Here is a 24972-nt window from a genome sequence, read left to right as displayed (position 1 = left end):
GGACAACGACCCGAAACATACAGCCAAAGCTACAATGGAATGGTTTAGATATTTAGAAAGCATATTCATGTGTTAGAATGGCCCAGTCACAGTCCAGACCTAAATCCAATTGAGAATCTGTGGCAAGACTCAAAAAATGCTGTTCTCAGACGCTCTCCATCCAATTTGGCAGAGCTTGAGCTATTTAACAAAGAAGAATGGGCAGAAATGTCCCTCTTCTACAAAGTATTGACTCCGGGGGGCACCATACAAATGTACCCCCCACACTTTTCACATATTTATTTGTAACAAAATGTTGAAAACCATTTATCATTTTCCTTCCACTTCACAATTATGAAAATAATACAGAAATATTTTGGAAAGTCAGATTTTAAATAGATACCATCTACTGCCCATTCACTGCCCATTGCCAGTACCTCTTGATAGCACATGCCTGCAGCAAACTCACTGCCGTAGGAGTCAACCCCAAGTAATCTCTAGGTGTCCGATGGTGTCGGCTACTATCTGGGTAAACACGTAATATTCTTCAGGCCTGTCATATTGGGAAAGGTCGGTGCTCTCCAATACTGGGGGGGGGGGGGGGTCTGAGTAAAGGCTCTGATGGAGCGGGGAGTTGTGAGGAAGCTCATATTGGGTAACTATACCTTGTTAGGGCTATCAAGAGGTGCTGTCATTTGCCCTTTATATGCAAAATGACAGCGTCTTTTTAAAAAGCGATACTAAGTGATTGTAAACTGAATACTTGTTCTCTATAATGGCTAAACTACAATTCCTACATTTACTTCAATCACAAAATATGGAAGCGCATGAAAAAATTTGAACATCACATACAAAAATTACCTTATGCATAGGTTTTCACAGCCTATTGCATTACAGTGTGTACCCCAAAGCTCAAACACACATGTATATATACTGCTGGTGTCAGTAGAGCAATGGACGGTGTCAGTAAGTCAGAGTTTGGTGTCAGTAGGGCAGTGTACAGCGTCAGTAAAGCAGAGTTTGGTGTCAATAGGGCAGTGGACGATGTCAGTGAAGCAAAGTTTGGTGTCAGTAGGGCAGTGGACGGCGTCAGTAAAGCAGAGTTTGGTGTCAGTAGGGCAGTGGACGGTGTCAGTAAAGTAGAGTTTGGTGTCAGTAGAGCAATGGACAGTGTCAGTAAAGCAGAGTTTGGTGTCAGGGCACTGGGCGGTGTCAGTAAGTCAGAGTTTGGTGTCAGTAGGGAAGTGGACGGTGTCATTAAAGCAGAGTTTGGTGTCAACAGGGCAGTGGACGGTGTCAGTGAAGCAAAGTTGGTGTCAGTAAGGCAATGTACGGCATCAGTAAAGCAGAGTTTGGTGTCAGTAGGGAAGTGGACGGTGTCATTAAAGAAGAGTTTGGTGTCAATAGGGCAGTGGATGGTGTCAGTGAAGCAAAGTTTGGTGTCAGTAGGGCAGTGGACGGTGTCAGTAAAGCAGAGTTTGGTGTCAGTAGGGCAGTGGACGGCGTCAGTAAAGCAGAGTTTGGTGTCAATAGGGCAGTGGACGGTGTCAGTGAAGCAAAGTTTGGTGTCAGTAGGGCAGTGTACGGCGTCAGTAAAGCAGAGTTTGGTGTCAGTAGGGCAGTGTACGGTGTCAGTGAAGCAAAGTTTGGTGTCAGTAGGGCAGTGTACGGCGTCCGTAAAGCAGAGTTTGGTGTCAGTAGGGCAGTGGACGTTGTCAGTAAAGCAGAGTTTGGTGTCAGTAGGGCAGTGTACGGCGTCAGTAAAGCAGAGTTTGGTGTCAGTAGGGCAGTGGACGTTGTCAGTAAAGCAGAGTTTGGTGTCAGTAGGGCAGTGTACGGCATCAGTAAAGCAGAGTTTGGTGTCAGTAGGGCAGTGTATGGCGTCAGTAAAGCAGAGTTTGGTGTCAGTAGGGCAGTGTACGGCGTCAGTAGTTTTTATTTTTTATTATTATTTACAATTTTTTTTATACAATTCTTTTAGGAGCCCTGTTAGGGGGCTTTCGTGAAATATCAGTGGTCTAAACAGGGGGAATCCGCAACACACAGGGTGATTAGGGTGTGCCCAGAAACACCCAGGACACACCCTGTGCGCACACCTATAACCTTATGGTTAGCACTGCAATAATAACTCAAACCATCCACTCTGCCAAAACGCACTCTAATGCCCCGTACACACGATCGGAAATTCCGCCAGCAAAAGTCCGATGAGAGCTTTTGGTCGGAAAATGCGATCGCGTGTATGCTCCATTGGACTTTTGCATGCGCCAGCAAAAGATTGAGCGCATGTTCTCAATTTTACGGTCGGAAAAGGTTCCAATCGGAAATTTCCGATCGCCTGTACAAATTCCGATGCGTAAAATTCCTGCGCATGCTCGGAAAATAATTTGGCGCATGCTGGGAAGCAATGAACTTAATGTCGTCGTAGTGTTGTACATCACCGCGTTCTTGATGGTTGAAAAGTTCAGAGAACTTTTGTGTGACCGTGTGCAAGCAAGCCAAGCTTGATCGGAATCCCGTCGGGAAAAACCATCAGAGCTTTTTCCGACCAAAATTCCGATTCCGTGTGTACGCGGCATAAGTTCCCTTTTAGAGAGATGAGATGAATCCAGCAGGCCGGTATTGATTCATGGATTATAAATAAGATGAAAGAGGGCTATAAAAAACCCCCATTCCTTCCTCACCCTCATTCAGACAGCGAGTAATCTATAGGACGTGACAGTCCCAAGGTCGAACGAATGAAATCTTCCAATATCCTAATAGGACACGCTATGCAGTAAATGGCGCTTTAATAAAATTAGCAGAGCAGTAAAAAGAAAAGAGAGAATGTATTGGTTATTTTAATGTTTAGGAGAAGGTAACAAAGCTTCCATGCTGCAGTTTAAAATCCCCCCCGTTCATTCCAATCAAAGGCATCAAAATCATGTGATCTCTGCCAACTGCCACTTTGGGCTTTTTTTTAAAGCTGTACTCAAGTCAGGGATAAAATACACAAATAAGGCAACATTGTTTTCTTTATTACATCAAAGGAGGGCGATAGGGAACGACAAATAGGGGTTAGGGCCGGTTCACACAGCGAGCCGCGGCGAGGCGTCTCCGACTTACCTCGCCGCGACTTGCGGGGACCTCAGCGGCGACTTGCAGAGGACTTCTGCATAGAAGTCAATGCAAGTCGCCCCCGAAGTCGCCCCGAAGTAGTACAGGAACCTTTTTTCTGAGTCGGAGCGACTCGAGTCGCTCCTCTCAGAACGGTTCCATAGTACTGAATGGGGGCGACTTGCGGGAGCGAGGCGAGGCGAGCCGTGTCGCCTCGCCTCGCCTCGCAGTGTGAACCGGCCCTTATTTGTGGCATGTTATTAAAAAATTTAATACAAATGAGCCCTTCTAAATATTTATATATTTAGAAATATTTATATATTTATAAATATATTAATTAAAGCGTAACTCCGCTTTTGTCGAGAAAAAAAACCCATTCCTCTCTGGGTGATCTATGTACATTACAAGGATTTTAACAAACTTTGTTGCAGATCCCTACCTTTTGTTTTTCTGAAGAAATCACTGTTTGTTTTTCTGTGTCCCTGTGCCTAGTGAGTCTAAAGGGAGTGGTTTCATATCTCATACCTCAAACACACTAGAGTCTATCTGATCGGCGCTCGGTGCAACTCATTGGAAAAAGCACCTACCACATGAGTAAAATCACCCCAACACCACAGAACCCTATGAGGGTATTTATATATTCTCTCCACTGTTAAATAAGCCTTGTGAGGTCACTTCCACAGCAAGGCAGAAGTTAAGGCCAGCTCCAGGGGGGAGTAGACTTTGCTCATTACATGTGGGATGGAGAGCGTGACCTGGCAACACTTCCCCACATACCCTCATCCACATCATATCCTTGTTACTTATCTCCCATGACATTGTTCCAGTAATCCATGTCCTTAGTCTGCTTGTCTGCATCATCTTTAGAAGAGGCTTCCTTCTGGGACGACAGCCATGCAGACCAATTTGATGCAGTGTTGCGGCGTATGGTTTCAAACTGACAGTCTGACCCCCCCACCCCTTCAACCTCTGCAGCAATGCTGACAGCAATCATATGTCTATTTCCCAAAGACAACCTCTGGATATGACGCTGAGCATGTGAACTCAACTTCTTTGGTCGACCATGGCGAGGCCTGTTCTGAGTGGAACCTGTCCTGATAAACCGCTGTATGGTCTTGGCCACCGTGCCGCAGCTCAGTTTCAGGGTCTTGGCGATCTTCTTATAGCCTAGGCCAGTGATGGCAAACCTTGGCACCCCAGATGTTTTGGAACTACATTTCCCATGATGCTCATGCACTCTGCAGTGTAGTTAAGCATCATGGGAAATGTAGTTCCAAAACATCTGGGGTGCCAAGGTTCGCCATCACTGGCCTAGGCCATCTTTATGTAGAGCAACAATTATTTTTTTCAGATCCACAGAGAGTTCTTTGCAATGAGGTGCCATGTTGAACTTCCAGTGACCAGTATGAGAGAGAGTGAGAGCGATAACACCAAATTTAACACACCTGCTCCTCATTCACACCTGAGACCTTGTAACGCTAACCAGTCACATGACACCAGGGAAGGAAAATGGCTAATTGGGCCCAATTTGGACATTTTCACTTTAGGGGCATACTCACTTTTGTTGCCAGCGGTTTAGACATTAAAGCGGGAGTCCGCCGGGAGTTCCGCCGTTTTTTTTATTTTAAAGCCAGCAGCTACAAATACTGCAGCTGCTGACTTTTAAAATAATGACACTTACCCGCGATGTCGGCACCCGAAGCCAATCTCTCGATCGCCTCTCGGGTGCTGCCGCCGCCACCTTGAGTATGGGAATCAGGAAGTGTATCCTTTCGGCTTCATTTCCCGGTTCCCTACTGCGCATGCGCGAGTCGCGCTGCGCAATAAGGATGGTCCCCGCTGTCTCTGGGATCCGTGTGTTTCCCAGCAGGCAGCGGGGGACTTTCGGAAAGGGGCGTAGATTCTGCGGAAAGGGGCGTACCTTCTGCAGAATCTACGCCGGAAGTCGGTGCAGATACCCGTACTGTACAGGTACCTGCACCCCCCCCCCTCCCCCCTGAAAGGTGCCAATTGTGGCGCCGAAGGGGGGGGAGGGTTACAATGAGCGGAAGGTCCACTTTAGGGTGGACCTCCGCTTTAATGGCTGTGTGTTGAGTTATTTCGAGGGGGTGGAAAATTTACACTGTTATACAAGCTGTACACTCACTACTTTACATTGTAGCCAAGTGTCATTTCTTCAGTGTTGTCACATGAAAAGATAGAATAAAATTTTTACAAAAATATAAGGGGTGTACTTACTTTTGTGAGATACTGTATAACGTGGGTCAGCACACATGCATTAATGCACGGCAATGGTATGAATGGGCCCTCAGGCTAAATGGAAGTTTATGCATTTATCTCTGAGTATCTCACTCCCGCCACCTAGGCATTCGCTGTAAATGGATGCAGCAGGTGCATCCAGAGTATTGAAAATCAGCTCATATGCATCCGGTCTCTCCCCGCAGGGAGCCGTGCCTGCCAATACATTATGTCTGGAACATGTCTTTAATTGTCAACAAATAGCTCAATAACTGTTAGAATATAATAAAATGATCTCTGCCTTGGCAACCGGCCTCTGCTGTCTAATATCAGTGGGGATAATGTTATTCCCCCCCCCCCCCCCCGACTTCTCTCCGGCTCTCTGGGATAAAAGCGTGATTCATAATTCTTGTACTGTGCTGCTTTCAACAGGGTACAATGGAGACTGAATGATTTCCTGGTATTAATGAATGCTTTAGATCACAAAGAGACGTAAAACCCCGGCTCTGACGGAGAATAGTGCCTTATTGCTGAGTATCGGCAATCTGGTTTTCAGATATTATGTTCTGTGGATAATTAAAGAGCCAGTCCACCCAGAAACGATGCTTCAGCTCTAAAGCATCCAGCTGCGATGGCAGTTAAAGCGGTTAAAGCGGACCTTCGGTCATTTTTTAAATCTTTCCATCTCATAAATCTTCTGCCCTTGTTGTTGTTGTTTTAACTTTGGATAGTTAAACATTTTTTTTTTCCTGCCAGTAAATCCCTTATACAGCCCACTTCCTGTTTCTTACCTGGTCATTAGCCTAGGCTTATGACATCATGCACAGCTCTCTCTCTCACTCTCATGTGAGTTTGCCAGGAAGGGAAGAGGGGGGGGGGTGGGTGGGTCCATAAGAGGGTCAATGAGAGCTGCAGAGCTGGAGGCGTGCCTCTGTGTGTCTGTGTAAATCCAGCAAGTGAACAGGCAGCAGCCCACAGTTAAAATGGCTGACAGCTATTTGTCCTGGATTCACCAGAACAAATAGAAAAGGCGAATCTCTCCAATGGGGACACTGAAGTCAAAACTTTCAGGGGTTTGAGCTCTTCCCCTTCTATAAAAATAAATAAAAATATAAATTAAAAAGACAAAATTGAAAGCATGCTAAAGCAACACATGATATTATTGACTGATAGGTCATGTTAGCCTTCCTTTAACCACCTGAGACCCGCGCTATAGCCAAATGACGGCTACAGCGTGGATCTCCTTTTCCGGGACTACGTCTATTGATGTCGTCCCGTGCACGAGCGGCCTGCGCGCCCCCCTGAGGGGCGCGCGCGGCGCGCTCTGTGATCGGCGAGTCTATGAGACTCGCCTGATCACCGATCCGTGCAAGGGGTCGATCCCGACCCCTTATCACGTGATCAGCTGTCAGCCAATGACAGCTGATCATGTGATATAACGGAGCCGGTAATCGGCTATTATTCCTCCTCGCGCTGTCAGCGCAAGGAGAAAAAAATTAGCCGATCACCGGCGGCCGTGATCGGGACATCAGTCCCGATCATGGCCAGCCCTGCTAGTGCCCACCTGCCCCCTGCCAGTGCCCACCTGCCCCCTGCCAGTGCCACATTAATAAAAAGTAAGTGCCCCCCGTCAGTGCCACCCAGCAGTGCCCACAGTGCCACCCAGCAGTGCCCACAGTGCCACCCAGCAGTGCTCACAGTACCACCCAGCAGTGCCACCCAGCAGTGCCCACAATCTGCCTCAACAAAGGTGCTGCACCCCAGTGCCACATATCCGTGCCCATCAGTGTCATCTACCAGTGCCCAGCAATGCCGCCCATCAGTGCCCAGCAGTGCCACCTATCAGTGCCACCTATCAGTGCCCATCAGTCCCATCTATCAGTGGTACCTATCAGTGCCCATCTGTGCCACCCATCCGTACCACCCATCTGTGCCACCCATCCGTGCCACCTTATCTGTGCCCATCTTTGCCCATCAGTGCCGCCTTATCTGTGCCCATCGGTGCCGCCTTATCTGTGCCTATTAGTGCCGCCTTAACTATGCCTATCAGTGCCCATCAGTGCAGCCTATCAGTGCCCACCAGTGCAGCCCATCAGTGCCCACCAATGCAGACCATCAGTGCCCACCAGTGCAGCCTATCAGTGCCGCCTCATAAGCGCACTTCAATGAAGGAGAAAAATGACCCGTTTGCAAAATTTTATAACAAACTATTAAAACATGATTTTTTTTTTTTTTGCATCTTTTTTTGTTTGTTTAGCAAAAAATAAAACTCCGAGCTGTAATTAAATACCACCAAAAAAAAGCTCTGTTTGTGGGAAAAAAATGATAAAAATTTCATTTGGGTACAGTGTTGTATGCCCGCGCAATTGTCATTCAAAGTGCATCAGCGCTGAAAGCTGAAAATTGGTCTGGGACTGAGGGGGGTTTAAGTGCCCAGTAAGCAAGTGGTTAAAGCAGAACTCCATGAAAAAATGATATTCTCCCATGTAGAGGGGCTCTGCCCGCACCGCATTGGTTAACTACTTGTATTAGTCTAGAGCAGCGGTTCTCAGCTCCTGTCCTCAGGACCCACTAACAGGCCGGGTTTTATGTATTACCTTGGGGGGAGATGCAGACTAGAACACGGCAATCACTGAGCAGCAACTGATATCACCTGTGATGTATTTCAGTTATCTTGCAAACCTGGCCTGTTAGTGGGCCCTGAGGACAGGAGTCGAGACCCCCTGGTCTAGGGGCACATGAGGACAGCTGTACATACCGGGTCCTTCGATCCTCCATAAAATCAAGCTCCTCCACATCCAGCCACGAACTGTTCCTACCACCCTCCGTCCAGAGCCAATCTATGGGGGGATGGCATCAGGAACAGTCCATTCACAAGACCGCTAGCGTGCTCGCTCGCGCAGGATGTTACCGGAGCATTGGAGAGCGGTCTTGCGATTGGCAAAGTAGGTGAAATCGAGCAGTTAACCCACGCAGTGCGGGCACAGTCCCACTGCATGGGAAAAAAAAATAATGTTCCTGGAGTTCTTCTTTAACCTATTCAGGCCTAAGCCTTTTTCTGGCACTTGTTGCTTACAAAGTTAAAATCAGTATTTTTTGCTAGTAAACTACCTAGAACCCTCAAACATTATATATATATTTTTTTTAGCAGAGACCCTAGAGCAGCAGTCTCCAAACTGCGGCCCTGGGGCCAGACGTGGCCCTTTGCTTGCCTCTTTTCGGCCATTGGGGCACTATTCCATCCACAACTGACACCAAGGATGGGGCACTATTCCTCCCACCGATATTAATGGGGTTCTATTCCTCCCACCGATATTAATGGGGTTCTATAACTCCCACCGATATTAATGGGGCTCTATTCCTCCTACAGATATTAATGGGGCACTATTCCTCCAACCGATATTAATGGGGCACTATTCCTCCAACTGATATTAATGGGGCTCTATTCCTCCTACCGATATTAATGGGGCATTATTCCTCCTACCGATATTAATGGGGCTCTATTCCTCCCCCCCGATATTAATGGGGCTCTATTCCTCCAACCGATATTAATGGGGCATTATTTCTCCCACTGACACCAAGAATGGGGCTTCTATTCCCCCCCCAATATTAATGGGGCACTATTCCTCCCCCTGATATTAATGGGGCACTATGCCTCCCACCGATATTAATGGGGCACTATGCCTCCCACCGATATTAATGGGGCACTATGCCTCCCACCGATATTAATATGGCACTATTCCTCCCACCAATATTAATGGGGCACGATGCTTCCTACTGATATTAACGGGGCATTATTCCTCCTTCTGATATTAATGGGGCACTACTCCCCCCCCAATATTAATGGGGCACTATTCCTCCCCCCCATATTAATGGGGCACTATTCCTCCCACCGATATTAATGGGGCTCTATTCCTCCAATCGATATTAATGGGGCATTATTCCTCCCACTGACACCAAGAATGGGGCTTCTATTCCCTCCCCCAATATTAATGGGGAACTATTCCCCCCCATATTAATGGGACACTATGCCTCCCGATATGAATGGGGCACTATTCCTCCCACCGATATTAATATGTCACTATTCCTCCCACCGATATTAATGGGGCACTATGCCTCCCACCGATATGAATGGGGCACTATTCCTCCCACCGATATTAATATGTCACTATTCCTCCCACCGATATTAACGGGGCACTATTCCTCCTTCCGATATTAATGGGGCACTACTCCTCCCCCCCAATATTAATGGGGCACTATCCCCCCCATATTAATGGGGCACTATTTCTCCCACCGATATTAATGGGGCACTATTCCTCCCACCGATGGAGCATGCTCCAATTTGGTACAGCAGATAGCAAATGAGGAGGAAAGAGAGACAGAGGGACTTTGCTCCAAATCAGGGACAGTCCCTCGAAATCAGGGATAGCTGGGAGCTATGCTGAATTGCTGATTGGTAATGTCATATAGGAAGAAAGTCATGTTTTAGTTGCCATCAGAACAGGAACAGAGGGGAAATCTTTCAATGGGGACACTTGTTCATGTGACAACTGCCTAACAGCCATGTGCAAACACTCCCACCAGCCATGATCTGTCTTCATTCATAGCTCTCAACTGCCCCTGATTTGGAGGGACTGTCCCTGATTTGGAGCAATGTCCCTCTGTCCCTCTTCCCCCCTCATTTGTCCCTCATTTTGCTCTGATCTATATAGTTGTATATAAAATGCACTTTTTATCTATGAAAAAGTGTTTTCCAGCGCCAAACCTTTCATCTGATTTCTAAATGGTTGCATTTGTAAATTCTAAAAGCCGATATAAAGGAATAGTAGTGGTAAAAAAATAAAAAAATAAAGCACTTGTGGATTTAACCAATCTTGTTTTCTTTTGTACAATTCTCCTTTTAAGGGGGCGTGGTTAAGGTGTGTGTCCTATGCCTGCATGCTTTTGCTGGTAGGCAGTGGCGTAACTAGAACCTTCAGGGCCCCGATGCAAGAAACCATGAAGGGCCCCCCTGATCCCCAGCCAGGGCCCTTCCCTCCGAGTCCGGCGGTGGAACTCCAGGGCCTGGTCACAGGTATGACCTTTGTGAGCCCTGTAGTTCCACCACTGGTATCAGTAGTTTTTATTTATTTATTTTTTTACATTTTTAGGTGCCCCATTGGGGGACTGTCCCTAGGCAGGATTGGGTCCCCGTCCCCAGAAGAGATGAGGTCCTTTTCTCCAGGGCAGATGAAGTTACTGCCCCCAGGTGAGAAGGGGTCCCTGTCCCCAGGGGAGGTGGGGGTCCCAGTCCCCATGTGAGAAGGGGTCCCTGTCCCCAGGGGGGTATGGAGGGGGTATGTAATAGTGTGTGCTAGCTGCCTATGCTGCTGCCGGCCATATGTAGAGGGGGCTGCATGGGCCCCCTGCATCACAGGGCCCAGTTGCGGTCGCGACTGCTGCACCCCCTATAGTTACGCCCCTGCTGATAAAAAAGTTGAGAGGTGTGCTCATAGGGGTGCACAGCCTGTCACATTAGGGTGTGCACCTCAAAGCTCAAAAACATGTATGTGTGTATACAGTATACATGTGTATATATACACTGATGGTGTCAGTAGGGCAGTGGCTGGTGTCTGTATTATTATTTTTTTTATTATTTTTTTACAATTTTCTTTTTTTAACCTTTTTTATTTTATTTTTTAGGAGATCTGTTAGGGGACTTTAGCGAAATATCAGAGGTTTAAACAGAGGGAATCTGCGCCACATAGGGTGATTAGGGTGTGCCTAGGCACACCTGGCACACCCTGTGCTACATTGCATAGAGAAGACCCAGGGATGATATCACTGGGTCTTAACTAAGATATGTAATGAAAATAGAAAGGTTTTCTTGAATTCAATTTATTTTGCATGTTGAATAGGGGGGGGGGGGGTAGAACCAGGGAAGGCAAGATATATGCAGATTCAATGTGAGCGTTAAATAAATCTAGACAGTCACGCCATAGTTATAACCAAACCCTATTTACTGTTTCTCAACATCAAAAGCTTGCCGGACGTTGAACTGATATCTCCTGCTGCTTTTCTTTGATGTGTAAAAAAAAAAACCCAAAAATGATGACTTAAAGCGCCGTTTTTCTAAAAGATATTTTTCTCTTTAGTGGCATTCTAAAAGCCGTCTTCCCTTTCTCTGCTATTATTAACCTCTTTACCCAATTATGTCTAATTACTTTACTAATTACCTAGCAGCAGATCTCGGAATAAAAAATCATCTCTCATGCAAGGAGGCAGAGATGTTAGTGAGGTCACAACACAGCTAACCCAATCCGTTAAAGCGTTCCTGTGGCCTGCTCCTGGAAATGCCGATTGCCTGGCTGCACTTTGGTTTTTAATGCTTTGTGGGCTTCTGACCTGGAAGAGGCATGAGGCAAGCGCGAGTTTTGGGACAACGTTGGTGCTACCGTAGTTATCTCTATGCTGGTGTTCCAGTCGGTCGGTGATGTATTGAAACTAAAGCAAGACAGGCAGAGCGCTAGCATTTTTGCAGATGAAGCGATCAACAGCGGCATCCTTAACCACTTGCTTACCGGGTACTTTCACCCCCTTCCTGCCCAGGCCAATTTTCAGCGCTGTCACATTTTGAATGACAATTGCGCGGTCATGCAACGCTGTACCCTAATGACATTTTTATCTTTTCCCCGCAATTAGAGCTTTCTTTTGGTGGTATTATAATCACTGCTGTTTTTTTTTTTTTTCTAAAAAAAACGAAAAAAAGACCAAAAATGTTGAATTTTTTATTTTGCAAACCGGTCATTTTCTCCTTCATTGATGTGTGCTGATGAGGCTGCACTGATGGGCACTAATAGGTGGCACTGGTGGGCACTGATGAGGCTGCACTGATGGGCACTAATAGGTGGCACTGGTGGGCACTGATGAGGCTGCACTGATGGGCACTAATAGGTGGCAATGGTGGGCACTGATGAGGCTGCACTGATGGGCACCAATAGGTGGCACTGGTGGGCACTGATGAGATGGTACTAAGAGGTGGCGCTGATGGGTGGCACTGAAGGGCACTGATAGGTGGCCCTGAAGGGCACTGATGGGTGACACTGATGGGCACAGGTAGGTGACACTAATTATTATTATTATTATACATGATTTATATAGCACCAACATTTTACACAGCGCTTTACAATGTATAGGGGGGACAACACAATTACAGTACAATACAAAAGGTACAGGCGGGCCCTGCTCGTAGAGCTTACGCTCTCTAGGGAGGGGGTGGTGGTACAAAAGGTAATAGCTGCAGAAAATGATTTGTGCCACTTATTAAAGCCACTAATAGCTGGCACTGATGATGAGGCACTGATGGGCATTGATAGGTGGCACTGGTGGGCTCTGGTAGGTCGATTACCGATCTTTTGTTTACATCACGTGATCAGCTGTCATTTGCTGACAGCTGATCACGTAGTAAGGGGCCAGGATTGCATGCCCACAGGGAGCACGTAGGCGGCTTATGCATGGGAGGACGTCTATTGATGCCCTCCTGGCAATCAAGGCCCGGCTATAGCGCGGGCGGGAAGTGGTTAAAGTTTTACTAAACCCAGGAGCCTGCATTCACTATATCTGGTCACCCACAGTACACAGAACATGGATATGCAATTTTATTTTATTATTTTTATATATTTACATTTTTATTATTTTCCAAGAAATTACAAAGTAATATAAAAGTACTAAAGTGCAAAATACTCAAGCGCTGGTGTGGTGAAAAATCTAATAATCATAAAATAATAAAAGCACCAATATCAGTGATCTCTCACTTGTACAAATGCAAAAAACTATATATATATATATATATATATATATATATTATTAGTGCGCTAATATCAAATTTGCCTTGAGAAAGCCACGTGACCTGTGACGCAACGCGTCGGAAGGAGGAGCCAGTGACGTCAAGCCCACAGTGTTCAGAGACACAGAGAGGCTGTGAGGAGGAGTACAATCTGATGTTCTGCCGCTATTTCATGCTTTGACTGGAACGTGAGTGGATCGACGTACATATATAAAGTCTATTTACATATCGCAGTAGTACACTATCCCCTGTCTCTTTTCTCTCCTATGGCAAATGAAAGGTAGAAGTTAAGGAGCAAGAGAGAAGCGGTATACGCGGAACAGCACTGAAAGCTTGTCTGATATGGTGTCTGTGGACAGACTATATGGGACTGAGTGATAAATCATCTTGAGTATTATATCCTGAGTCTTGAGGACATCACCGCACGGGAGTGTTCTGATCGCAGTTTAGATATAAGAGCTGTATTTGATTATATCCTTGATCCATCCATCCTATCAGGAGCAGATAAATATACATGCTGTATACGTGGTATTTATTTAATATACGCACGGAATGCATTAATTAAGGAGAATTAATTTATTTTTATTTTTAATTTATTTATATACACGGTGTATTAACTATGGAGAATTAACTAATTTTTAATTCATATTTATTTTTAATTTATTTATATACACGGTTATTTATCATTCATTTACCTACACAAATTATTGATTTTTATGGCACAAGAATATTGGGAGATTTTTTTGTATTGATTATTGATATTAGCACACTATTAATATATATATCGTTTTTTACAAAGTAATATAAGCAAACAGAAAATAGAATAAAATATAATGAAATTACAAAGAAAAAGCTATAACAAGCAATCTGACAAGCACCAATCTATTATTAAACCCAGGAGCCTGCATTCACTATATCTGGTCTCCCACGGTACACAAAACATGGAAATGCAATTAGTTTAATAAATATAAACTGCTAAATACCTTTTCTCATCAGCAGTATATAGCAGTCTTGTGACTTCTATCAGTGCCTGGTTAAAGCTTGTAGGAGGAGTTTTCATTCTCCTCTGATTGTCCTTTGAGGCTGCATTCTTGACAGTGCTGATTGGCCCTGTGCTGATCAGATGCACCCTCCCAAGAAAAAAAAAAAAAAAAAACCTCTCTAGCAATATAAACCAAACTGAGCATTTGCAGATTGTCCTCAAAGCTCTGTACTATCAGTAGATGGATTGGGGACCATGGAAGAAGGGGAGGATTAGAGAAGACAGGATCAAACAGCCTTTTTACACAAAGTGCAGGATTAACCCCTTAGATTCCACAGTGAGTAGAACAAGCATGCTTTACTGCATATACAGACTGATTTTACTGTTGTGGGTTTAGCAACACTTTAACTAAGAGCCTTATGGAATAATAATAAGTACTAATTCTTAAATTCAGTAGCCTTGTAATCCAATGGTTATGATTACCTCACTTAATTATAATTACCAAAAGAGGAAACCCTAAAAGGACTTAGTGTAATTTTATGTCAGTTTTGTGTTTTTTTGTTTTTTTGTATTAAAAGAGAAGTATGGGGTTTTGAAAAAAATAAACCTACATACTCGCCTAAATGAATGTAGCATCTGTCCTTCGCCACCTCTAAGCCAGAGAACTGAGCGATCAAAGACTGTCACCGGCTCTCTGCTCTGCCCCTTCAGCGCTCACTGGAGCCCGGGGCAGGCAGGAGTGGCTGGAGTTCAAGTTCTCAGCAGCACAATGAGAGGCTGTCAGGAACGTGGGTGGATCCTGACATTAAAGTCTGGATCCCTCCAGGGTCTAAAGCGGCTGAATGTTTAGCCTACTTTTGGTTGAATACGGGCCACAAGCAGGCATGTACTGGCCATAGGGACTATAGGGAGTTTCCCGGTGGGCCGATGGCTCAGTGGGCCGGTTTCAGTGACAGCCAGTGGCATTGCTGGGGGGGGACTTTTGGGGCTATAGCCCCGAATCTGGGGCCCATAGCCCCGAGTCAGTCCAGGAGTCCCCAACCACAGGGTCCCGGCCCACTACCTGCCCTCTTTCTGGTGACCCTGATGTAAGGAGGGGCTCTCTGTGGACCCGGATGTAAGGAGGGGGGCTCTGTGGGGACCCGGATGTAAGGGGTTTGCTCTCTAGGGACCCTGATGTAAGGCGGGTGATCTCTGAGGACTCTGATGTAAGAGGGGCTCTCTGGGGACCCTGATGTAAGGGGAAGGCTTTATGGGGACCCTGATGTAAGGGGAGGCTCTCTGGGGACCCTGATGTAAGTGGGGGGGCACTCTGGGGACCCTGATGTAAGTGGGGGGGCACTCTGGGGGCTTTTTTGCGCAATTGCGTACAGTTTATATACTGTTTTTTGCGTGTTTGCAAAATTAAAGTGGGCCAGTCTGGATGAAGTCCAGGGCCAAATTTTTGTCCCAGTCCAGCCCTGGCCACAAGAGTGCAGAACGAAGTGCAATCCTGTGACCTAGAGGAGAATAAGGGCTAAAAGAGCTTTGACCTTCTCCTTTAATATCTGTTCTTTTTTTTTACAATCTATAAAATATCTTTGGTTTACAAATAAATGTTTAATACTTGACAAAGGATTCCCAAAGCACAGTGGGCTACCTAAAGAGGCAGTACAGCAAGACAGCTTGCTTTAAGGCTGCCCTTGTCTTATTAAAACCTCAAACTCATGTGATAAAGGAGGAGGCAGTGCTGTGATATCATGTGATGTCATTCCAGCGCACCGGGATTGGACCAGCCGCTGTAAGCCGAGCTGCACATGCACAGCTCAGTTTACATGCCGGGGGGATGCTGAAAGTAGGCAGATAAGTGTATTTTATTATTTATCTTGCAATAAAAAACCTGCCTGCTGAAACAATTTTTTCACTTTAAAGTGGAGTTCCGCCGTTTTTTTAATTTCTTTTTTTAAAGTCAGCACAGCAGCTACAAATACTGCAGTTGCTGACTTTTAAAATATGGACACTTACCTGTCCAGGGCGCCCGTGATATCGGCACCCGAAGCCGATCTATCCCTCGGCTGTCGGGGTGCTGCCACCACCATCCTCGGTAAGGGAATCAAGAAGGAAATTCACTTCTTGGTTCCCTACTGCGCATGCACGACTCGCGCTGTGCTATCCCACTGGTCCCTGCTGTTTTCTGGGATCCGTGTGTCCCCTAGAATACAGTGGGGGGGTGAAGTGGCATAGATACCCACGGGTGGCTCGGGTATCTATGCCCGGAAGTGGGAGCAAAATACCTGTATTGGACATGTATCTGCTTTCCCCTCCCCCTTGAAAGGTGCCAAATGTGACGCGGGGGGAGGAACCGGAAAAGCGGAAGTTCCATTTTTGGGTGGAACCCCGCTTTGAGGGCTTGTTCACACCTAGTACGTTAAGTGTCAGAGTTGAGGCCACAGAAAATACTCTTGCTGTTTCACGATCCCAGAGTGAGAATTTAAAGTAGACATAAGAAATAAATAGAGTCCCAGAAAATGGTGTGTGAATTGCCATCATCCTTAAAAACTTTAAAGGAGAAGAACCTCAAAAATTGGATTTTAAGTGCAATTTTTGGACAAATATGAAAAATATATATATTTTTTTAAATGTACAATTTATTGATACACATAGATAATAGAACCAACAATACTACATAAAAATGAAAATTGACATTACCGTATATACTCGAGTATAGGCCGACCCGAATATAAGCCGAGGCCCCCAATTTACCCCCAAAAAAACTGGCAAACTTATTGACTCGTGTATAAGCCGAGGGTAAGACATGCCTGTCCATCCCTGTGTGTGTGTCCGTCCATCCCTGTGTGTCCGTCCATCCCTGTGTGTCCGTCCATCCCTGTGTGTCCGTCCATCCCTGTGTGTGTGTGTCTCCATCCATCCATCCATCCCTGTGTGTGTGTGTGTATCCGTGTGTGTGTGTGTGTGTGTGTGTGTGTGTGTGTGTGTGTGTGTGTGTGTGTGTGTCCAGCCTACCTGTGTCCTGAGCCTTTGTCCCGAGCCTCCGTCCCGTGCCGAGCCTCCTTGCCTCCGTGCCTCGCCGCCGTGCCTCGCCGCCGTGCCTCGCCGCCGTGCCTTGCCTCCGGTCCCGTCCCGTCCCGTCCCGTGCCGTGCCGTCCTGTGCCTTGCCTCCGTCCCGTGCCCTCTTCGTTCGTCGGCGGCCATTGTAAAATTCAAAAGCTGCGCCGCCGCCTTCGCCTGTGATAGGCGGAACACTGAATTTCCCAGCAGCCTGTGTTCCGCCTATCACAGACGTCGTATCATCCTCGTCCGTAGTACGAGGATGATACGAAGTCCGTGATAGGCGGAACACAGGCTGCTGGGAAATTCAGTGTTCCGCCTATCACAGGCGAAGGGGGAGCCGGAGGCGCGGCTTTTGAATCAGAATGGCCGCTGTCTGTCTGCTCGACACGCTGATCGAGCGGGCAGACAGCGATGACTCGAGTATAAGCCGAGGGGGGCACTTTCAGCCTCAAAAAAGAGGCTGAAAATCTCGGCTTATACTCGAGTATATACGGTAATTTTGTTTCTTCAGGGACAATTTGCCACTACTGATGAAGATTGTATTTGTACTTTTTGAAACGCGTCGGGCTCCCACTCTTGGATGGTTCTCATTTATGTAGTGGGATCACACCACTTGTCAATTTTCATTTTTATGTATTATTGTTGGTTCCATTATCTATGCGTATCAATAAATTGTATATATATTTTATTTAATTATTTTTCATATTTGTCCAAAAATTGCCCTTAAAATGCAATTTTTGAGGTTCTTCTTCTTTAAAGTAGATATAAGCCCATATGGAAAAATATTATATAAACTTTAATATGCCAATATAATTTCAAAAACTCTGTTCAATCTGCCACTTTGCATTACTACGCTTTGCATTTGCAAACAAAATATAATCCAGTTAGGGTTCAGATTTACTTTAAAAGAGAAGTAGGTTTTTTTTTGTTTTTTTCGCAGAATCATATTTATCTAGGTGGATGCAGTATTGATACAATGTTGCATCTGTCCCCCGCCGGCTCTAACACTGAGAACTGAGTGATCAAACGCCGCTGATCACTCAGTTCTCAGAGACTCCGTGAGCAGAGATCTATTGACTGTCACTCTGCTCACTGGAGTGCTGGGCTGTGGAGGGGGCGGGGAGTGGCCGGCTCAGGCTCTCAGTGGCTCTCCGAGAGCCTGAGCCGGGTTGCTGGTCCATGCATGTGGGCGGATCCCGACTTCATTGTCACCATCTTGCCCGAGCATGGACCGGCTCTGGGGCGTCAGCTGATTCCAGCCAGCTGTCTGCTGAAAACGGGTCATGGAAGTTCAGAACAAACGGCACTCCTGTGACCCACAGGAGAAGTACAGCCAAACAAGATTTGGCTATACTTCTTCTTTAGGGTGTTCTAGGATGATGTCACTTCAAATGTACAATAAGGAACATCAAACCATGTAATGTACATCAAAACTACTGCATGCAGGAATTTGGACCCGCACCACATGCAATCCCAGATGTCTGAACTGAGCTGTTTAACCACTTAAGGACCGCCTCCTGCACATATACGTCGGCAGAATGGCATAGCTGGGCACAAGCACGTATCGGTACGTTGCTTTTTAAGTGCACAGTCGTGGGTTGGGAGCTCGCCGCTGGTGGCGCACTCCCGACCCGGTCCTGAGCTCCATGACCAAGGGAACCAGCGGACCCAATCGCTGCTGGTGTCCCACGATCGGTTCACAGAGCTGAAGAATGAGGAGAGGTCTGTGTAAACAAACCTCTCCCCCCGTGCTCCCTACTGTGGCCGTCACCGATCGCCTGTTCCCTCTTATAGGGAAGGACGATGAGTGACATCACATGCCAAGCCACGCTCCCCTACAATAAAAAAAACACATAACGTCATACATAACACCTACACTGCCCCTAGTGGTTAACTCCTTCACTGCCAGTGTCATTTATACAGGAATCAGTGTATTTAAATAGCACTGATTGCTGTATAAATGACAATGGTCCCAATAATGTGTCAAAAATGTCCGATGTGTCCGCCATAATGTTGCAGTCACAATAAAAATCGCTGATCACCGCCATTACTAGTAAAAAAAAAAAAAAGTATTAAAATGCTATAAAACTATCCCCTATTTTGTAAACGCTATATCTTCTGCACAAACCAATCAATAATCGCTAATTACGTTTTTGTTTTTTTTACCAAAAATATGTAGAAGAATATGGATCGGCCTAAACTGAGGTAAAAATTGTTTTTTGTATATTTTTGGGTGGATATTTATTATAGCAAAAAGTAAAAAATATTGAATTTTTTTTTCAAAATTGTCGCTCTATTTTTGTTTATAGCGCAAAAAATAAAAACCGCAGAGGTGATCAAATACCACCAAAAGAAAGCTCTATTTGTGGGGAAAAAAGCACGCCAATTTTGTTTGGGAGCCACGTCGCACGACCGCGCAATTGTCAGTTAAAGCGACGCGGCGCCGAATCGCAAAAAGGGGCTTGGTCCTTTGGCTGCAAATTGGTCCGGGGCTTAAGTGGTTAATAAAACTTTGCAGTTCCCACATGGTTATCATGCATTGCAAATGCATACCTCCAAACTTTTTGAGATGGGAACGAGGGACACCAATCAGCAAAAGTATACAGGCATAGGACACACCCCCTCAAAGAAGAAAAACGATTGGTTAAACCCACAAGTGCTTTTTTTTTTTTTTTTACCACTACTGTTCCTTTATTTTGGCTTTTGGAATTTACAAATGCAGCAATTTAGAAATCAGATGAAAAGTTTAGTGCTGGAAAACACTTTTTAATAGATAAAAAGTGCATTTTATATACATCTATATAGATCAGACCAAAATGAGGGACAATGAGGAAGAATGAGGGACAGAGGGACATTGCTCCAAATCAGGGACAGTCCTTTGAAATCAGGGACAGTTGGGAGCTGTGCAAATGTTAAGCTAAAACCCTCAGACCAGCCATTCTCAATCAAGGTTCCATGGAACCCTAGGGGTCCTCCAGAGGTAGCTAGGGGTTCCTTGAGTTGATTGACCTTCCATCTGATGGTGTCCCCATAGTTCCGGAGCCAACGCTACTTTTGCCAAGCCAACAGCAGCAGGACACTAATTATTTTTTTAGCTGTTTGTATATGAGGCAGTCTTCCCATAATGGGCAATTTCCCTACCTGACCCTCGATATATTGGTTTCAGCAGGGATTCCCTGACACTTGAAAATGATTTTGAGGGTTCCTCTGGGGTAAACAGGTTGAGGAAGGCCGCTTTACACATAGTGGGGTGTACTTTATATTTATAGTTATATTAAGTAGCTAATTATATATCAGCCCTAAACCAAAAATACATCAACTTCCTTTAGAAGGGTCTAGAGATTCTCAGTCGATTTGTGATTTGGAGTCTCCATTCTAATTACAATAATCTCTCTCAGGTAAACCAGATGTGGAAAAAGACAGTTATAATGGACAATTTCATGTTATAAAAGTATGATAAATAAAACCTAGAAGGAAAATAAATAAATCACAGCAATACCCTAATCTTAGCCTTTCTAAACCTTTTCACCTCCCAGGAACCCTTGAAATAATGTTCACATCTCAAGGATCCCTGCTTAAAATGATTTTGTATACAAATTGCTTTAAAATTAGCCACGCATTAATGGATAATGAAAGATGGTCCACTTAGGCTGGTGGTTATTGAAAAGAATGCCCTGTTGCCCTGGTGGTTATTGGGAAGAATGTCCATTACACTGGTGGTCCATGTGGTCCCCCCCCCCCCATACATTGGGGAGTGTGTTGAGAATGCGCCTTACAATGGAGGTCAGTGATAAGAATGTCCCTTACATTGGTCATTAGTGGGAAGAATTCTCCTTAATTTGGAGGTCAGTGAGAAGAATGTTCCTTACATTGGTGGTCAGTGAGGAGAATGCTTTCATTGGTGGTTAGTGAGGAGAATCCTTCTTACATTGGAGGTCAGTGGGAAGAATGCCCTTTACATTGGAGGTCAGTGGGAAGAATGTTCCTTACATTGGTGGTCAGTGAGAAGAATCCTCCTTGCATTGGTGGTCAGTGGGAAGAATGCCCCTTACATTGGTCAATAATGGGAAGAATGTTTCTTAATTTGGAGTTCAGTGGGAAGAATGTTCCTTACATTGGTGATCAGTGGGAAGAATGTTCCTTACATTGGTGATCAGTGGGAAGAATGCTCCTTACATTGGTGATCAGTGGGAAGAATGTCCCTTACATTGGTGATCAGTGAGAAGAATGTTCCTTACATTGGTGATCGGTGGGAAGAATGTTCCTTACATTGGTGATCAGTGGGAAGAATGTCCCTTACATTGGTGATCAGTGGGAAGAATGTTCCTTACATTGGTGATCAGTGAGAAGAATGTTCCTTACATTGGTGATCGGTGGGAAGAATGTTCCTTACATTGGTGATCAGTGGGAAGAATGTCCCTTACATTGGTGATCAGTGGGAAGAATGTTCCTTACATTGGTGATCAGTGGGAAGAATGTTCCTTACATTGGTGATCAGTGAGAAGAATGTTCCTTACATTGGTGATCAGTGAGAAGAATGTCCCTTACATTGGTGATCAGTGGGAAGAATGTTCCTTACATTGGTGATCAGTGGGAAGAATGTTCCTTACATTGGTGATCAGTGGGAAGAATGTTCCTTACATTGGTGATCAGTGAGAAGAATGTTCCTTACATTGGTAGTCAGTGAGAAGAACGTTCCTTACATTGGTGATCAGTGGGAAGAATGTTCCTTACATTGGTGATCAGTGAGAAGAATGCTCCTTACATTGGTGATCAGTGAGAAGAATGTTCCTTACATTGGTAGTCAGTGAGAAGAATGTTCCTTACATTGGAGGTCAGTGGGAAGAATGTTCCTTACATTTATGGTCAGTGAGAAGAATCCTTCTTACATTGGAGGTCAGTGGGAAGAATGCTCTTTACATTGGTGGTCAGTGAGGAGAATGCTTTCATTGGTGGTTAGTGAGGAGAATCCTTCTTACATTGGAGGTCAGTGGGAAGAATGCCCCTTACATTGGAGGTCAGTGGGAAGAATGTTCCTTACATTGGTGGTCAGTGGGAAGAATATTCCTTACATTCGTGGTCAGTGGGAAGAATCCTCCTTACATTTATGGTCAGTGAGAAGAATCCTCCTTGCATTGGTGGTCAGTGGGAAGAATGCCCCTTACATTGGTCAATAATGGGAAGAATGTTTCTTAATTTGGAGTTCAGTGGGAAGAATGTTCCTTACATTGGTGATCAGTGGGAAGAATGCTCCTTACATTGGTGATCAGTGAGAAGAATGTTCCTTACATTGGTGGTCAGTGAGAAGAATGCTCCTTACATTGGTGGTCAGTGGGAGGAATGTGCCTTACATTGAAGGTGAGTGAAAAGACTATTCCATACATTGGTGGTCAGTGAAAATAACTTTCTTTTATATTGATGGTCAATGGCAAGAATTCCAGTTTACAGATAGCTGAAAAGATCATTGGGGTTAATGGTAACTTATCTGAAAGGTAGACATTTTAAAGATCCCTGTTAACTTCTTGAGGAACCCTAGATTTTCCACATAACCCTGGTTGATAAACGATGATCTAGTGCAATCTAGAGGTCATTTGGAGCCTACAGTCTAATTACAATCATCTATCAACTAAAACAAATAGGTAAAGGTCAGTTTTAATAAACAATGTTATGTGATAATGGATAATATAATGAACACCACCATGAAGAAAACAAATTTCCCAGCAATACCCTATAACTACCCCCATAAGCAAGCTCTGTTTAAAATATACAATATCGTTTTCGCACGCGGTGATATATGCCGTTTCTCACCTCCCGCAGCTGCCGCGCATAAAACTAACTTCGCACACGGCAGTTTTAGCCACGGGGGAAAAAAAAAAACTGATCGTAAGCCGAATTAATTAAACACAAACCTGTGCAGTGCGGGGAAGCAGCTGGAGAAGCAAAACCTTTGAGATTGTTGGTGGAGCTTTGGCAGAGACGGAGTTAATTTGGGGTCAACCGCAAAAAAAAAAAGAAAAGAAAAAGCGCCCGGCGTGACGGTTAGCGCTATTTTCTGCCAAGTTGCAGTCTCTAAGCGTGCAACTTGTTTGCTTTCATTGTCTTTTTTTTTTTTTTTTGATGCATTTAATAAGTTGCAAAATTAAGAGCAGCCTTTACATTAGTTTCTTTGTTAAGGATTATCTTAAAAACGATAACACGCTTGCGTTTCGCGTACATATTGTGGCCTTCGCGCCAAATTGAAGAATAAATATAATATTGACAGTTATTTAAACAAGTTATTTTCTAAATCGTTTTGACACATCTATTGCAGTTGTGCGTTTATCCCAGACGTATTTCAGTTTAGGATTCCCCCCTATGCTCGTGCCTTGCTCCATGCGTCTACTACTCTTTTTGTCAAATCATAGTTCCGTTTTCAGACAATGACAACTAGAGACAATATCGGGGATGACAAGAAGATATCAACCCGCAAGCTCCGTGTCCCAGATATGTCCCCAGGCTGTCAAGAGTTGGGTAGCGTCGTCTCTTACCTGGGATGCTATTTAGAGAGATGACCCTGGAAGAGTCCCCGGTCCTGCATGGTGCTGATGCTGCTGGATGGAGCTCCAGAAGGATGAGAGCCGGAGAGTGACTGGGAGGAGGAAGCGGAGTGACAGCAGAGAAAGGGATGCAGATCAGTGCTTGGATGCTGGACTGAGCAGCATGCGATTGGGAAGACACACGCATCACACACAATGGGGTTTTATAAAGAGGGAAGAGGAGGGGCAGGGGGGACGGGAGCCCACCAGAGACAGAGAGGAGCAGGAGATGCGAGGAAAAAAAAATAAAAAATGGGACATCGGTGGGAGGTATGGCACGCGCGCGGTGAGGACAAGAGACGGCAAAGCCACGCGGCGAATGAGTCGCTGCTGAAAGCAGGCAGGCTGCCGATGAAAGGCAGAATTTACTGACCAGCCAAGACTTGAGGAGGCAGTGCTGCGTGTGCTGTAAGGGGAGCCAGAGGCTGGCATTTTTGGAAGGCAGTATATCAGCAAGAAGCCATCGTGCCATAGATTACCGCACGTGAGCGTGCGCCAGCGAACAGTAGGACATGCCGATTAATGGTGTCTTTTGGGCCAGCTTTCGCCCCAAAACAGAGACAGTCTGGTTATCTGGTAGCGATTAGACAGCGTTTGGTAGCGCTTGGGTGCCGCTGGGCAGATTTGTTCTGAACGGTGACTCTCTGGTTACTTGGCAGGGGGTTAGAAAATTTTCAATCAGCTGCCACCCCTGGTATCTGGTAGAGGCTAGACAATGTACGATTGTTTTTCCCGCCTCCAAGAACGGTCGTTTGGGGCCGCCGGGCAGATTTGTTTTGAACGGGGACTGTCTGGTTACTTGTCAGGGGGTTAGACAATTTTTTTTGTACAATTCTCCTTTAAAGGGGCGTGGCAAGGGGTGTGTCCTATGCCTGCATACTTTTGCTGATAGGTGTCCCTCATTCCCATCTCAAAAGATTGGGAGGTATGCTGCGAGTGTCTATCGACACACACACACATAGCACTGCTCAAGTCCACCCCCCTGCTCTCTGCTCACAGGATTTGATTTTCAGTAGCTGCTGCCTTTGCAAGCAGAGAGGGGAGAGCCGCTGCAGACAACCACAGCACTGGATCGAGGTCAGGCTCAGGTAAAAACACAGGGAGGTCAGGGGGCTATACTGGGACATTTTCTTTACCTTAAAGAGGAAGTAAACCCTGATGGGTTTTACTTCCTCTTTTGTTCCCTGCAAAGTAAAAGCATAATGGGCTAGTATTCCTCGCATACTAGC

General features: G+C 45.4%; 1 protein-coding gene across 1 annotated transcript in view; it reads right to left on the bottom strand.

The window, feature by feature from the left end:
- Positions 1–24128, bottom strand: part of LOC143933555 (G protein-activated inward rectifier potassium channel 4-like) — a 109935-nt gene extending 85807 nt beyond the window's left edge. The window contains exon 1 of the mRNA XM_077456487.1: positions 23696–24128. The gene's annotated coding sequence lies outside the window, so the exon portion shown is untranslated. The remainder of the gene's footprint in view (positions 1–23695) is intronic.
- Between the last annotated feature and the right edge of the window lie 844 nt (positions 24129–24972).

Source organism: Lithobates pipiens, unplaced genomic scaffold (assembly GCF_037356315.1).
Source record: "Lithobates pipiens isolate NorthernLeopardFrog02 unplaced genomic scaffold, aLitPip1_a1.2 Scaffold_27, whole genome shotgun sequence".
Taxonomy (NCBI): Eukaryota; Metazoa; Chordata; class Amphibia; order Anura; family Ranidae; genus Lithobates; species Lithobates pipiens.
The sequence above is the reverse complement of the archived record's forward strand: the minus strand, read 5'-3'. Positions and strand labels throughout refer to the sequence as shown.